Source organism: Durio zibethinus, chromosome 26 (assembly GCF_047325235.1).
Source record: "Durio zibethinus cultivar Kanyao isolate XHJ-2024 chromosome 26, ASM4732523v1, whole genome shotgun sequence".
NCBI lineage: Eukaryota > Viridiplantae > Streptophyta > Magnoliopsida > Malvales > Malvaceae > Durio > Durio zibethinus.
The window spans coordinates 16,512,954-16,530,562 of NC_143187.1; positions in this window are offsets into that span (position 1 = coordinate 16,512,954).

Sequence of the window (17,609 nt, forward strand, 5' to 3'; positions counted from 1 at the left end):
TCGCTGATGATCATGAACCTATGAGCTTGATTTTTTAGATGAAGAATTAATGGCTATCTCAAGGTTGGAAAAAAATAATGATGAGAAAAAGATATGGAGAATGTATTTTGATGGGGTTGCTAACACCTTGGGGCATAGGATTAGAGCAATATTGATATCTTTAACAAGACATTACTACTGCGTAATAACAAGATTAAACTTTAATTGTACCAATAATATGGCTAAATACAAAGATTGTGTTATGGGGTTGCATACGACTTTGTACAAAAAAATCAAGACGTTAAAAGTGTTTGAAGATTCAACCTTGGTTATTTATCAATTAAAGGACGAATAGGAAATAAGGGATTTGAAGCTCATCCCCTACCATAATTACATCTTAGAGTTGTGCAAACAATTTGAAATTATCTAGTTTGAACATTTACCCCATAAAGATAATCAAATAGCAGATGCCTTGGCAACTTTAGCTACAATGGTGCAAATTGGCAACACAGTTGAAATTCAACCCATTAAAATAGATGTCAAAGACATGCCAATATATTATGATAATTTAGAAGAGGAAAAAGATGGCAACCCTTAGTATCATGACATTATATGATACTTAAGGGATCGGTAGTACCGAGATCAAGCAATAGAAATGACAAAAGGGTTCAAAGGAGGTTGGCTACAAAATGCTTCTTAGATGGGAAAATTTTGTACAAAAGAGGCAAAGACCAAGTGTTATTATGTTGTGTAAATGGTTCTCAAGCCAAGAAGATTATTAGTGAGGTACATGATGGCATGTGTGAAGCACATACAATGGGCATATGATAGTAAAATAGATTATACGAGTTGGATATTACTGGTTGACAATGGAAAAAGACTACATTGATTATGCTTGAAAATGTCATAAATGATAGATTTATGCTAATAAAATTCATGCTTCACCCGGCATTTTACATGTTATAACACCACCTTGGCCATTTTCTATGTAAGGAATGGATGTCATTGGTCCTATTACCCTAAAGGCTTTCAATGGGAATAGATTTATTTTTGTAATGATTGATTACTTCACTAAACAGGTCGAAGCCACTTCTTTCACAATTGTGACTAGATCAATGGTTTGTAAGTTCATTAAGAGAGAGGTAATATATATAGGCTCTCGAAAAGGATCATTTCAGATAATATAAAAAACTTGAATAGCCAAATGATAAAAGAAGTATGTGCTCAGTTCAAGATCAAACACCATAATTCAGCTCTATACCGCCCAAAAATGAATGGGACGGTAGAAGCTATAAATAAGAATATCAAAAGGATTCTAGAGAATATGACTAAAACATATAAGGATTGGCATAAAAAATTACCTTTTGCTCTACATGCATATCAAACCTTCGTGCGCACATCTACTGGGGTAACTCTTTTTTTCTTGGTTTATGGAATGAAAGCTGTACTGCCAGTAAAAGTGAAAATCCTATCTCTAAAAGTCCTAAGGAAAGTGGGGTTAAAGAAGCTGAATGGATTTAAAAGTGCTATGAACAATTAAACTTTATTGAAGAAAAGAGATTGATGGAACTTTGTCATAGCCAGTTGTATCAAAAGAGAATAATAAAGGTACATAACAAAAAGGTCTAACCTCATCCATTTTGAGAAAGAGAGTCGATATTGAAAAGAATCCTTTCAAGCCAACATGATGATAAGGGGAAATGGATTCCAAATTGGGAATAACCATATGTTGTAAAAAGAGCTTTTTTAGGAAAAGCCTTAATCCTATCAAAAATGGATGCTTCCCAACCCTATTAATTCTAACACCATGAAGAAGTATTTTTCTTGAACCAAAAAAAGAATATAAAAAAATAAAAAATAAATAAAAAAAGTTTTAGTTGAAAACTCGACAGGGCGGCTTGAACCTAAAAAAAAAAAGGTTTAAGTTGAAAACCTAAAAGGGCAGCTTAGACCCAAAAACAAAGTTCAAGTTGAAAACTTGACAGGGCAGCTTGAACCTAAAAAAAAAAAGCGCTCAAGTTGAAAACCCAACAGGGTGGCTTGGACCCAAAGAAAAGTTCAAGTTGAAAATCGAAATGGTGGCTTGAACAAAAAAAAAGTTTAAAAAGGTGACTTGAATCGAATGAAGGCAAACTTAAATAAAGATAGCGTCACTTGAATAGCATGCCAGAGACATTGAATTTCTAAGAGTTCTGAAGTGTCGAGGAATCGTATTTTGGTTGAATTTTTGAAGAAATCCAAGATTTATTGTCATGATTATCTGATCATTTGTCTTAGGGCATTGTTACCCTAAATAGCTATCCCTATATATTCTCTTTTTGTTTTTATGCCCTTATTTGTAATTTATTGCTTATCCATATAAATGATATTCATCCTACTTTCCACTTTCAATAAATTTCCTTTCTCTTTATGCCTTGCCATGAATAGAAGAAGTGCATAACTTGCTTATCATATCTTGAAGTTGAGATAGTGATTAATAATTGAACAAAGTCATAAGAAATTATGTGTTACTTTGAGAAAATTGAACGAGACAAGGACTAAGGATGAATACCTCCCATTAAGAGAAAATTAATGATTACAAAAAGGTTTCCTTAGGATAACGATAAATATTTAGGGATAGTTTCCTTTCCAAAAGGATATAGAAGCAATGAATGTAGATAAAACCTTAGAAAACCTTAGCACCATAATAGATATTCCATTTGCATACATTCATATCATTATATGATCATTCATCATAGGTCCCAATCTTGGCTCAGGTCAAATTATTTTTAAAACTTGTGGTATTGTCCCAATCATTCATTTATGACCTTGACTCAATCTTGATCACTTTCAGACTCGCGGTATCATCCTAGTCATTCAATCTCAACTCAAGTCAGATTATTTTCAAGCTCGTGGCATCGTTCTAGTCATTCATATATGACCTTGACTCAATTTTGGTCACTTTCAAACTCACAGCATTGTCTCAATTATTTAATCTTGACTCAAGTTAGATCATTCTTAGGCTTGTGACATCATCCTAGTTATTCATTTATGACCTTAACTCAATTTTGGTCATTTTTCAGACTCGTAGCATTGTCCAAATCATTCAATCTTGGCTTAGGTCAGATCATTCTCAGGCCCACGACATCGTCCTAGTCATTCATTTATGACCTTGACTCGATGTTGGTCACTTTCAGACTTGCAACATCGTCCTAGTCATTTGATCTCAGCTCATGTCAAATCATTCTCAAACTTACGTCATCGTCTCGGTCATTCATTTACAATCTCAATTCGGCCTTGATCATTTTTAGACTCGCAGTTTACTCCCAGTCAGTTTTACTGGTTGATTTGACTTAGGTAGAGTGAGTTTCTAGGTCTTTGCATCATCCCTATTTAACAATGATATGCAAAAAGGGGCAACGGTAGACATCAATTTGTGTCCGAGCCTAATCAAGACCAATTTCCTTTGTATATATTATTATAGTATAATAGTATTATTATATCATATCATATAGTATAATATATTATATCATATTAATACTATTGTATTTTATATTTATCATTATTAGTATATTATGTCAGATTATTATTGTTGTTGTTGTTGTTGTTGTTGTTGTTTTATTATTATTATTATTATTATTATTTACATTTCTTTTCTTTTCTTTTCTTTCTGTTCGAATTTGCCAAGGGATAGGGAAATTTGAATTTTGACTAGAATCAATGATCTTTAATGTAAAGTTAATTAGTGTAAATGCTAGGATCAAATCAGAGACCCAGGATCATGCTTAGACAGAATTAATCTCAGGATTCAAGCCTGTTTTCTAAAAATCCTCCTAAGACTGCCTATAAATTGGATGAAAATCATAGAACAGACACATAGAGAGAAATTCCTAGAAAGAATGGTCTAGAGAACTTTTAGGCAACAAGGTATTCAGGAATTTTGATTCTAGCATTTACGGGTTCGATTTAAAGTTTTTTTGTGCGATTTTAAGTTTCTGGAAGAAGTGAGGCTCTGGAGTACTTTGGAAGCAATCTAGGAGTAATCTGGGGAAATTTGGAAAAATCTGGGATTTTTTTGGGTTTAGGATGAACACTTGAATTTTTTGACGAGGTTAATTTTTTTTGTGAAATTCTGACAAGTTTTCCAAAAAATTGATAGGTTTCCAGTTTTCGGTAGAATTTTTTTATGAAGTCTCCCAAAATCAATAGGTTTTTCAGTTTTCGATAAAACTTTTTGGTGTGGTTTTTGACTATTTTAGAGAGAAGGCAGAGGATTTTCAAACTGGAGAGAGTGTGGCCTGGGTAATTCTGAGGAAAACGCTAAGGCTATGCTTTTTATACCGTTTCAGAACGATAACATTTTGAAAGCCCTAACCCGTGAGTGACTCGAAGAGGATTCGCACGTTGACCCTAGTACTGACCCAACCCGATCGTAGGTTTTCCTTTTTTTCATTTTATTTTTATTTTTTGATTTTAGTTTATTTTATTTTATTTTTAACTCATTTTATTTTTTATTTTTTTTGTTTTATTTTTAAGAAATTTAATTTCTGCTATTTTATTTTTGAAAATAAATGAGTTATTTTTTTTTTAGAAAAAAAATTGATTCTATAAAAAAAAAATTTTCAAATAAAAATCCTTACAAAATAAATTCATGAGTTCTACCAAACTATTGGATAATTTTCATGGGTTTAATTCTTAAAATGGAATCCACCAAACTATTGGGAAGTTCCATAAATCGATTTTTTTCAAAAAAATAACAAAAAATAAAAAATAATTTTTATCTTCTAAACTATTTGAGGATTGCTTTATAAATTAAATATTACCAAACTAGTGAGAGGCATAATGAAATTTTTAAAAATTTTTACAAATCTTTTGGTAATAAAATCTCATCAAACTATTAGGAGATCTGCTTCAAAGTAAGTCCTACCAAACTATTGAGAGACTTTATTATTTTTTTTGAATAAAATATTATAATAAATCTAATGACAGAACCTATTCAGAGTGGGACACCAGTCCCCACGAATACTCCTAAAGTGAGAGAATAATTTTAAATTGCTACCAAACTATTGGGATAATTTTAAGATATATTTTCAATATTAAATTATATGGTAAATCATAAATATTATTAAGGCTTGGATAATTCAAAATCTATCTAGTACTATTTTTTGGATGGGCGTTGTGGGGGTCCTATAACCTTCTCTATGTATAACTGTACTCTTAAACTTAAACCTGATTTCGTAGGATAGATTTAATCATGTAACCAATCACACCTAAACAAAAAGATTGATGGTGACTCATTCTTATCTATGTCTGACGATAGGTTCACGGATCTATACATTATGACATAGATTAGTTTCAAATCCAAGGGCTATTGTTAATTCTTACATAAGATATTTTTCTAAGAAAATGAGCCATTCCTTAAATATGGAATTAACTTCTGAAGATAATTGTATTTGTAAATATCAAACTTATAATCATAGTTTACATATAGATCTTAAGTTTGAATCTAGTAATATATTTGTTAGTTGTGCTATAAATGGTTTATTTGATCTTTTTTTTTCATTTTTTTAAAAACTTATTTATAAAAATGGATACTTTAGAAGACAATATAGATCTTATTTCTAAAAAGTTGGACCAAAGCAAGATTCAACCAAAAACATCTACAGATTTTAGACCATTTTTTTATGGAAATATTATGATGACTGATGATAAACCTTCATCTTCTTCAACAAAAGACAAGCAAGAACTTATGGACTTTGAATCTTATAAATATTTAATATAAAATTTTAAATTAAAAATGAAAAAAACAGAAGATTCGAAACAACTGATTGAATAATTACAGGTTATTGAAAACCTTTATGAAAAATATAAAAGAATTTTTCAAAAATATAATTATCATTATATGCTTAACTATGACACAACCAGTGTCAGTAGTGATGAAGAAGAGTTTATAGATGATAATTTTGAAATTCTTGCTACTAACCCAATAGTTAAGAATGAAGGAAATTCTTCAAATGAAAAAACATCTGATGAAGAATCCAGTGAAAGTTTTGAAGATCAAACCGATCCAAAACAACTTCTGAGATCTCAAATAAAGGATCAAGGAATCTCAAAAGATCTAACCTTTTTTTTAATTTTACAATAACTCGATATTTAAAATTGAAAAAGGTTTGAACAATGTCATAATGATTATCTGATTACTATTGATAACCTTATGTACGGTGATTGCTACAGTGATGTTGTCTGTATACAATAGTGATAGCGACAGTAAAAATTGTCAATTGGTTCTCTAACTCTAAAAAAGCTTTTTTTAAAAGTGTCGATAGCTTAGAACAGCTTATTCTTGACTTATTTTTGGTTGGAATATCCACAGTAATTATCAAGATTGCTTATCCTTCCATTGCATTTTTTAGATTATGTAGCTCTTCATCTTTTGATTAAAAGATTGAGAAAAAATTGGTTTAGATTCATTCCACATTTTTCATTCTTCTTGATACTAGTATAGCATCTTTTAAGGATGATCTATATCTTTCATTTGGGATAGTTATTGTAGAAGTTAGATTGCTTCTGGTTCACTTTCTATCTCCATATCTTCATGTGGAGCATAATGAGTACAGACAAAAATTCTTCAGCTATCAGTCTAAACAGCTATTATGGGAAAATTGGACCTTGTGGCTAAATGAATAAGGTATTTAGCTTTCTCCAACAGGTCAATTCCTGTTTGAAATTGATATTAGGAAGGATTGGTAAATTTAGAGATGATTTTGTTTAAATTATCAAGATTCTTAATAGCATCGTTAGTGGTTCCAAAAGGTTTCCTGAAACCAATTTCTGAACTTCCCAAATTTGATAACACTAAAAAAATCTTTCTCTTTGAAAGACACCAAGAAGACTGGTAATGGTAAAATGCATATGATAAAAATGTTTAGAAAATTTTACTGACTTATGTATATGAGACTTAATGAAAACTAAAAAATCTTTGATTAAATCAAACGAAAAATTTTGTATAAGAATTTAACCAACTATACCAATTTCGATATTGGTTATATCAAATGGCTCATGATTCAAATGAAATTTGATTTTAGGAATTTGATCTCCTAATTCAATAGTAAAAATATAAGTAGAAAAATAATATTTAGAAAACTTTTTGACTAATAGTTTTTTTGTTGTCTGAAGTATTTGAAAATTTATTTTTTGAAATAGATCATTTGTTAGGAACTAGGTAGCTTTTTCAAATAAAAGAATTCTCTTAAGCTTGTTTAGCTTTGGAGAATTATTGTTTTCAAAATATTAATAAAGAGTCAAGAAATTATTTATTTCTTAAACACTACACTGATTTTTTTCCAAAGTGAAGAAATCTATATCTTGTTGTTTTAGTAGATTAGTAGATAGAAGGCTTTGGAGAGTTGCTTCTTTAAACATTTAAATTTCTTTAGCTTGATTAGCTAAGAATTCAGCTAAATTGGTCATCCCTTTTCGAAAATGAGTTTTGTTTTGAGATAAATGGGATTTCCCAACAGCATTTAGTAGATCATAGACTTGTGGTTTAAGTCTAGGATTGTAAAAATCTTTAATCTCAGGTTTAGAGATCTTAGTTTCTATGAGTAGTTGTTCTACTGAAGAAACTATATGAGAATAACTCATTAGAGCCCATTGGCTTGGATCCTATCTTAGAGGCATGTATGATGGTCTGATAGGTAAATTTTCAGGTGTATAACCATGAAGTCTATACAGAAATAATTTTGGGTTAGGATTATTAGCAAATCCTTGATTAGGATTGCAAAAAAAGAGAAGGTGATCTAAGAGAAAAAGAGGTAGAAGATGAGGAAGAAGAAGAAAAAGAGTTTTTCTTTGATAATTTCTTCCTTACCGTTCTTCATTCTCTTAATTACTGCTAAGGGTGTTTACTTCTATCCATTTGGGCGACTGAAAAAATCTGCTCAGAAATTTTTATCACCAGTTATGAATTCGATAAAAAAATTATATTGACAAAGAAAATTATATCAACAAATCCTTCTTGGATTGTCTAAAAGCTTTCTGTTTTTAAGGAAATCTCTAACAGCTTGATTGTCAGTGTGAATAACAAATGTCTCTAGAGCTAGATATATATGAAATTTACTGATACCATTTTTTATGGCGAGTAATTCTTTTTCAAAAATAATATATTTTATTTCGTTTGGTTTAAACTTACCAGAATTATAACCACAAATCAATTCATCCTTTTGATGCAAATTTTTTACTTTTAAGACACATTTCTAATCCTCATCACTAGCATCTGTCTTTAAAATCAGTAGATCTCCCTGTTTAGGTAGATACTTTTGGTATATAAGTTAATTCTAATGTTATTTGTTTAATAATATCATAATCAAATTGAGTCCAAGTAAACTCAACATATTTTCGTAATTTTTTGAGTAAAATACTTTTTTTTTGGAAAAATTTTTGAAAAATTATCTACCATAATTTAAAATACCTAGGAATTGTTGAAGTTGTTTGATATTCTCCAAAGTTTTTGGAAAATCCTTAATCTTTGAAATGATATGATCTTGTAAAGAAAGACCATTAAAAGAAAAATTAAGACCTAAAAATTTAATTTCAGTTTTTTCTAACTCCACATTTTTAGGACTAATAATAATTCCATGCAATATAAATTCTTGAGCAATAATATTCAGGTGTTTCCTGTGCTCATCTAAAGTATTAGAAAATATAAAAATATCATCAATATATACACAACATAATTGTTTATGTTTACTAAAAATTATATCCATCCAACGTCGAAATATTTGAGAAGCGTTGCATAGACCAAAAGGCATAACAGTCCATTGATAATGTCTTGGTGGTGCACTAAAAGCAGTTAATTGTTTGGATTTTTCTTTAAGCATAATTTGCCAAAATCCATATTTACAATCAAATTTAGAAAAATATTTAGCATTTTTTTGCTAAATTTAGTAAAACATCTTTTCTTGGGATAAAATAACCATAAAAAACTAAGTTCTGATTAAGTCTCTTATAGTTAATTACCATACGAGGCTTACCACGTTTAATTTATGAATGGTTTCTTACCATAATGGCTAGACTTGAATGAGGACTGGTTGTTGGTTCAATCAAACCTTTTTCTAGTAGTTTTGCAATTTGAACTTTAAATTCTTCTATATCTTATTTGGTATAGATCATGGGCTTAACTTGAATCACCTTTGTTGGGTCAATAAGAGTTAGTTCACAATATCATGGGCTTCTGCTCCATAATTTTGATGGTTTTTCACTAAAATTTTCCTGCAAGATCTTATACAACTAATGTTTTTCATTGATGGCTTTAATAATAGATTTATTCAAACTTTCTAGTTGAAAGTTTTTATCACAAATATGCTCATGATTTTGTAAAAATGGAATATCTATAGATTGTTTATCTGTAGTTAATGAAACATGATTATTAGAAATAGAAAATGGTAAATATATATATGCAAAAAATTATTTCCTAATAAAATATCTCCATGCATATTAGGAAAATAGAGTATTTTTGGGATAACAAATTTAACATTATTAAAATAAACAGAAATATTTTTAGCTTTATAACATACAATAGTTTCCTTACTATTGATACCTATTATAATTAGAGGATGCTTCATTGATTGCCATTTGCTTAACAGCAATGTATTGTTGAGACAACTTGATATTGTAGCACCTGTATCTAATAAAATATGAAGATTATAGGGTTTACAACCTTGAAAATGAAATTCTCCTTTTACAAAAGTATAAATCCTATCTTTGGATTTATTAGAAAATTGAATAAATTTAGGAGAAGAAAATTTAAAATTATTTATAAAATGTTACATTTTTATTTCTTCTGGAGGTTTTCTCGAAAAAGAAGTGGTTGAATTTAAAACAAAATTAATTGCATGAAAATAAGTTTGTTGTGATTGGTTATCACCTGTAAAAATAAGAATTTGAGAATTACATATACTATTTGTACATTGGAATCCTACAAAAGAGTTTCTTCGAGGAGTAGAAAAAGATTTATTACTAGTTATACTTTCAATATCATCATCTTTTTTATGATCAAGAATATTTGAAGAGGGTAAAATAAGATTTGGATTGAAACTGGTTGAAGCATTTAGATTTCTCAAATAAAGGTTTTTTCCTGAAGAGAAAAATTCTAAACTATTGACCTTTTCATAAGTTTTTTCTGAAATATCTTCAAGACACCATCCTGCTAGGATAGATAAATCTTCTAGATTTAGAAATCTTAGTTTGATTTCAAAATCAAAAGAATTTGGTTCAAAATTTTCAATAATACAAGGATCTATCTATTTAATAGAAATAATGTAGTACTTGTAAATTCATAAATAGCAGACAAATTTATTAAAAAGTCATGAGATTTTTCTTCAATATCGGAATTGGTTATTTAGATATGAAGACATAAACATTTTTCAATATGTTCATAAAAAATAGAAATAAAATAATTAGGTTTAACTTTAAATAAAACTACACCAGCTGCTAAATTGGATTGGATTCTTCCAATTATAGCATTTACGAGATTTTTAAAATGATTATCTAATAATACTACAATTATTGGAATATCTTTTGTAGCTAAAAAAAAAAAAAGGTTTAATAGTAATCATAATAAGACCAATATGAATATATTTTACCTTAGGGTATTTTTGCAAAAAATGATTTATTTTTTGCTTGGTAAAATGAGGTATTTCAACCGATCCTTGTTTAGAATCATTTGCAACTGTATCTCCACAAACTTTTTCAATATGGTGTTTAAACTATGGCTGAAAAGCTTTAAAATAAATTTTTTTTTTATAAATCTCATCTTTTTTGACAAGTTGAAGTTCTTTTAATTTTTTCATAAAAAAGTATAATGAGTTTTTCTCATTATATTTTTTAATTTAACCATACCATCATCAGTTATTGAATTAGTAGTTGTAGATGTTTCTGATACAATATCTTGGTTAGATTCTGTATTCATCATAAAAATATACTCAGAATCACTATCAGATGAATCTTCATCTGTTTCAAAGAAAACTTCATAAAAAATTTTGGCATCTGCAAATTCTTCTGCAAATAAAATTTAAAGAGTATTTTCTTCAAGTTTTTTTATCATTTTGCGAGCACGTTTCCTATTTGCTAGGGTAGTTGTTTGCATAATGACCTTCTTGATAACAAATTAAACATTTACAAGTTTGTTTGGAAGATTTTTTTTCTTCTTTTTAACAACAAATTTGCTTTTTTTAGGCTTTTTGTATTTACCAGATTTTTTTGGTTTCAATTTTTTCCAAAAATAATTTTCTTTTTAAAATAATATTTTTGTCTTGGTTGTTTATTACAACCAAATTCTAAATCATTTTCTAAAATCTTAATACATTATTGATAACTAAGTTTAGATTTTACCTGTTTGGCAGCCTTCTGCATAAGGTACTTGATAATTTGGCTCTGCACATATTTAATTTGATAGCCCAAAGTATCATATAATTCTATGCTAGGATTTACGGCATTAGAGGTTTTAAGCTTTAATTCTAAATAGGTATTATAATTTTGCAAACAAAGCTCATCCCATGGTAAGGGAAGTTTAAGAAAAAATTGATTTAACCAAAATTTTGAATGTTCTTCATCCAATTTTTTATATTAAAAAAGATACCTTTTACAAAAATCATATGTATTTCGAATATCACATAATTTTAATTTTAAGAAAAAAAATCATAAAATCTAACCCAGATACTGATGATTTACTTTGTTTTCCAAATTATTTAAAATTTTCAAAAATTTTAGAATAACGTAAACCTCAACTAAAAAAAGATAAGATTAAGTAAACTTTTGCAATTGGCCAAACAAGCCAGGTTAAGGCTGAAATCCCTATAATAGATTTTTTAAACAAAAAAACTATTGCTCAAGGTGGCACTTATTTACATTTATCTCATGTTCCTTTGAAGGACTATGGAAAAGTCATAGATGACTAGGCATAATCTATGTCCATTGTAGTAACAGGCTACAAAGATCAGTGGAATAAAGAAAGATTTCTTAATTGTTTCTACGGTACCTGGCAAGAAAATGTCTTACAATTTCTCAAAAAATCAAAAAATGCTTCTTAAGGAAAAACCCAGAAGTCTACCCTTCTAGCTGCAAGTAATATTCCTCAACTTTTAAAAGATTTAACACAAATCTTTTATTTTCAATACTTTTATCTTTTAAAGTATCCATTTTTATAAATAATTTCTAAAAAAAAAAGAAGAAAGATCAAATAAACCATTTATAGCACGACTAACAGATAAAATACTAGATTTAAACTTAAGATCTACATGTAAACTATGATTATAAGTTTGATATTTACAAATACAATTATCTTCAGAAATTGATTCCATATTTAAGGTGCTTAAAATCAGTTGTGATGTTCTACTTCAGGTTATCAAAGCCAATCAACAAAAGCATACCAAGCCAACAAATACTAGTAAATAACCATAGATCTTCACGATATGAGCTTTAAAATATGAAATAACTTAAGAAAATAAAAGGTTGGGTAGGAAAGATAGAGAGTTTAGAGAGAAGTTTTAAAAGATCTAACTTTTTTTTTTTTAAAGTTTACAATAACTCAATATTTGAAATTGAAAAAGGTTTGAGCAGTATCAGAATGATTATTTGATTACTATTGATAACTTTATGTATAGTGATTGCTACAGTGCTAGTTGTCTGTCTGCAACAGTGATAGCTATAGTAGAAATTGTCGACTAGTTTTCTGGCTTCATAAAGCTTTGTCTAAAAGTGTCGGTAGCTTGGAATAACTTATTCTTAACTTATTCCTAGTTGGAATATCCACAGTAATTATCAGGATTGTTTATCCTTCCATTGGATTTCTCATCACATTTGCATTTTTAGAGGGAAAATGAGAAGCTAAAAAAAAAATTAGTGGAGAAAATAAGACAAAAATAGAAAAACTTGGAGAGCATTTTTAGAGGTATAATTTCTAGTTCACATTCTTGCATTTCATGGCATTTCTCATCACATTTGCATAGTATTTTTCATATTTGCTTCTTTATTTTTCTATTTTTCTTGAGAAAATCTTTAGTTTTTTGTGTTTTTAGCTTCAAATTTGATCTATAAGCTTAATCAATTAATCTATAGCTTGATTTGAGACAAAAGATCAAAGAAATCAAAAATCAATCCACCATTAAACCATTTAGAGGTTTGGCCAAGCTTAAATCCTCGATGGCCAAACCTCATTGTGGTTCATTTTGATGATTCCCTTGTTTTTAAGTGAAATTCATGATGATTAGATGATGAGTTTACTTGTATCTCGCATGAAATTTGAGTAGATATTGATATATACTTTGTATTTGGTTTATGTTCTTGTTCATATTGATGAATACATGTTTGATAAAATTTCTTTAGTGACTAAAATTGTTTCTACATGATGAAAATCTTGATGTTTGAGTTAAAAAAAAATGAAAACGAGTTGTGAAAATGTCATAGAGTATTTGGCCAAGGTAGTTTCTTTGCTTGGCCAAAACTTGCTCATCCATTTGTGGCCAAATGTCACTTGATCTTATGTGTTGAATTATGTTTTCATCCTATCTACTAAATTTTCAATGTGTTAGATTAATTTTTCAATGGAAAAATGCTAGTTGAATAGGTTGTTTGGATGATTTTTAATGTTTGCTTGGTTGGATTTTGAAGAACACCAAAAAAAAAAAAAAAAATGGTGAAACATTTAAAAGTTGGAAAAGTTTTATGTTTTCTTTCTTAAATTTTCATACATGATATGTTTGTAATATTAAGTTTGAAAATACCTTAGTTTGTAATTATGTTTTTTAGGTCATGCATTTGGCATATGCATTCATTAATAACATTTTTGTAATTTACATTCATTTTATATCTTGAAACCCTAAACTTGAAACCCTAAATCTCTCATCAAACCCCAAATCCAAACCATAAACCCTAATCCTAAACCTAAACCTAAAACCCTAACCCTAAACCCTAAAATGTTAAAGCCTAACCTAAACCTTAAACCAACCCAAACACCATAACAAGCCCTCAAACCTTAAATCAATCATGCATTTGCATTTTATTTTACCTTGTCATCACATGTATTTTTATATTATCATGCATTCATACTTTATCATTTATATTATATTGTCATGCATTTTATCACATGTTATTATATTCATGCATTTCATGCATTTAATTTCAAAAATTATTTTTCAAAGAAAAACATTTTAAAACAAAAAATATCTTAAGTAAATATAATCATCGAGATCTTGCCTAACTATAGGAAGACTATTGATAATCATTATTTATGAAATATGTTATCTTAGTTTTATGACACAATTTGAAAACTTTTAAATTAGGAATATTTTTTAAACTCTACCTAATTATAGGAGAGTAGAAAATATGTTTTGATATTTAAATTATTTTTACCTTGATCCAAAAATAAAAATAAAAACTTTTGTTTTTAAATTTGATTTGTTTTTGTTAAAAAAAAACCTTTTTTTTTTTAAATTTGATTTAAAAAATGAAAAAGAAAAGAAAAGAAGAAAATGAATTAATTTTAAACATTAAGTAAATAGGACCACTTTAATTAAAATTAAAGGATAACATGTAATCAATTGATAACATCTTCAACAGGTGCTGTAAGGGTGCTAATCCTTCTCCACACATAACTGACTCTCAAAGTCAACTTTGATTTCACGAACCATAAATTTGTTTTTTTTTTTAATTTTTAAACCATTTAAAACTATTTTATTAAAGGGATAAAAATTTTTAGGTGACCAATCACATCCTAAAAAAGATTGTTAGTGGCTCATTTGGTTTTGTTTTTATCAAAAATATTTTTAATCTCTTTGTTTTTCCAAAATTTTCTCATTCACCCAGCTTTCGAGTCAACCCGCCCTAGGTTTCAACACGTCACAACAAACTTGTATCCAACTATTTTGGGCCTTAATATAATCGACTCATTTATATTTTATCCCTATAATTGCTTTCCAAATTAATTTAATTATTATTAACAAATATATAGTATAATATACCAACTAACATTTAGATCAATTAACATATCATTAGTATATAGTATAATTGCTTTCCAAGTATCATTGAGCTGATACTTGAAGGTTGTGAATTTGAAGGAGATTTTGCACATAATATCTTTTTCAACCAGATAAGTAGTAAAAGAGGGGATTAAAGATATATTAAAAACTTAAAAAAAGTATATACTATAATATTATATGTTTGCCATTAAAAAAATATGAAAACATACTTGACAATAGTAATGTAAAACAAAAAAAATGCATGACATTAAATCCAAAAGTAGAATTTCAATATTATGTTAGCAAATAGGGATGGATGTAAATGGTGTGATGGAGTGTTTATAAACACCCAAAAATTAAAAAAATAAGGAAATTTAAAGGAAAATTTTTTTATTGGTCACCTTAAAATTTTCTTTTAAACATCCATAAATTTGAAAAATAAAAAAATTTAAAAGAAAATTTCCTTCAAACATTTAAATTTTTTTTGGATATCATTTCTATTAATAAAATATGTAAATCTGTTGGTAGTGTCTTATATACATTATAAGTGAACACCTATAAAAAAAATTATGGATTTGTCATTGTTAGCAAAGTTCTAATTAGATGCGTTCATGAATTTTAATAGGCTTAGATCGATATTTCAAATTGTTTGTCAAAGACTGAGCCTAACCAATTATAAAATTTTATTTAAGTGAATTTTATTTAAATTTACTTTTTAAATATTAGAAAATATTTTATATTTTGACATATTTTTAATTAGAATTAAATAAAAATTAATTATTAATAATAAAATATATTCACAAGCCAAATTCAATCAAACTCAAGCTTAAAAATTCTTGGTAAGGCTTGGCTTGGGTTAAGCTTGACTTACTGGCAAATTTAATTTTAATCTAATTTAAATATAAAGGTATTTACAAACTTATTGTATCATAGAATTGCTATATTTTCGTAATTATAATTTTACATTAATGTTAAAAGTAACCAAAATTAATGTTCCTAAGATATATTTTGTAGATAGAATGAACTTGTTAATTCTGCACGCAATTTGCTAATTTTAATAATAATACTAGAATTAGCTCTTCTATACTGGGGTGGACTATTTTTTGTTTTTTTTTTTTATTTTGTTGAATATATTTATAATTATTTTAATATAAAATAAAAAATAAAATAAATAAAAATATTATAAAAATGTTAAAATTAATATATATATATAATATTTCATATATTATGATTATGTATATTTTAATTTTTCATACTATATTATGAGTGTTGTATTTTTTATGAATCATTCGATCAAATGCATTATTTTTCAATTTATTGTAAATTATAAATTGTTTTATAAAAATATTTTAAACAAAAGAAAAAAAAGAAGGAAAGTAATTTAAATTTTATTTTTGTTTTGAAGTTTTTAAATTTATATTTATCATTATTATTATTATTATTTATTTATTTATTTATTTATTTATAAATAATAAATAATAAAAACTCAAAATTCATAAAAATATACCTAATTACCACACAATCCAAAATCTTACAACCCCAACACCTCGCACATAGCCCACCAAATTAACAAAAGATAGTTGTCAATATTAGAAGTTTCAAAGACTTTTAGATATGATGATTTGTATATTCGTATCATGTAAAATACTAAAATTTTTATATTCATGTCATATTTTATATAAAAAATTACATACCATAATTTGTAGTAACACGAAAATATGAAATATGTTATTTTGATTTTGTTAAACCCATATATATATTTATTGTTAAAATTTTAAATCATGTCATTTTTATATCTTTTATTCATATCATATCATCATATCATGTTTTAAATTACTAGATCTACCTCTAACAATTTCAAATTCAACAATTTCATTCAATTGGATGGGAAAAAAAATAGTATATTATTGATATGTACACTATGCAACTCTTTATTCAATATGTAATTTATTATTTAAAAATAAATAGAAAAAATAAAGTAAAATTGAAAATTACATGCATATAAGGACATGGTAGGTATTAGGAGAGAAAATAGGGGCTTTATTGTAAAGTTAAAATACAACATTTGGTTCTTGAGAAATTCTATTTGCATCATCGTTGTTGTTTTATATACCTCTTTTTTTTTTCAAATTTTTTTCAAGTAAAATTATTAAAATATCTTTTTACAAATTTTATAATTTTTGAAATGTAATTTCGAGAAGTCATAACACTTTTTGAAAATAATTTTTTGAGAAATTATAAAAATTCTTGAAAATGCATTTTTGGCCCTAAAAGTGAAATTTTATGAAAAATTAAAAAAAGTCTTATTAAAATTATTTGTAGATAGGTTTAAAAAGTTATTATTAAAAAAGAATAATATTTTATGAAAACTTAATTAGATTAAAGATAAAAATAGCAAATATAATTTTTTATAAATTTAAAATTTATTATTTTTTAATAAATATTTTTATATCGATTATTAAAATTTTATAATAGTTTTTATTAAATTGAACTCCTTAGAAAAATATTTCTATATACTTATCATGATATTTTTTTAATTAGCATATTAGATTTTAATAAAATTATACAATATTCAATTGTATTACTATCTCTTTATTAATAGGCACATAATGCAGATCAAGAAAATCTTTAACTTTG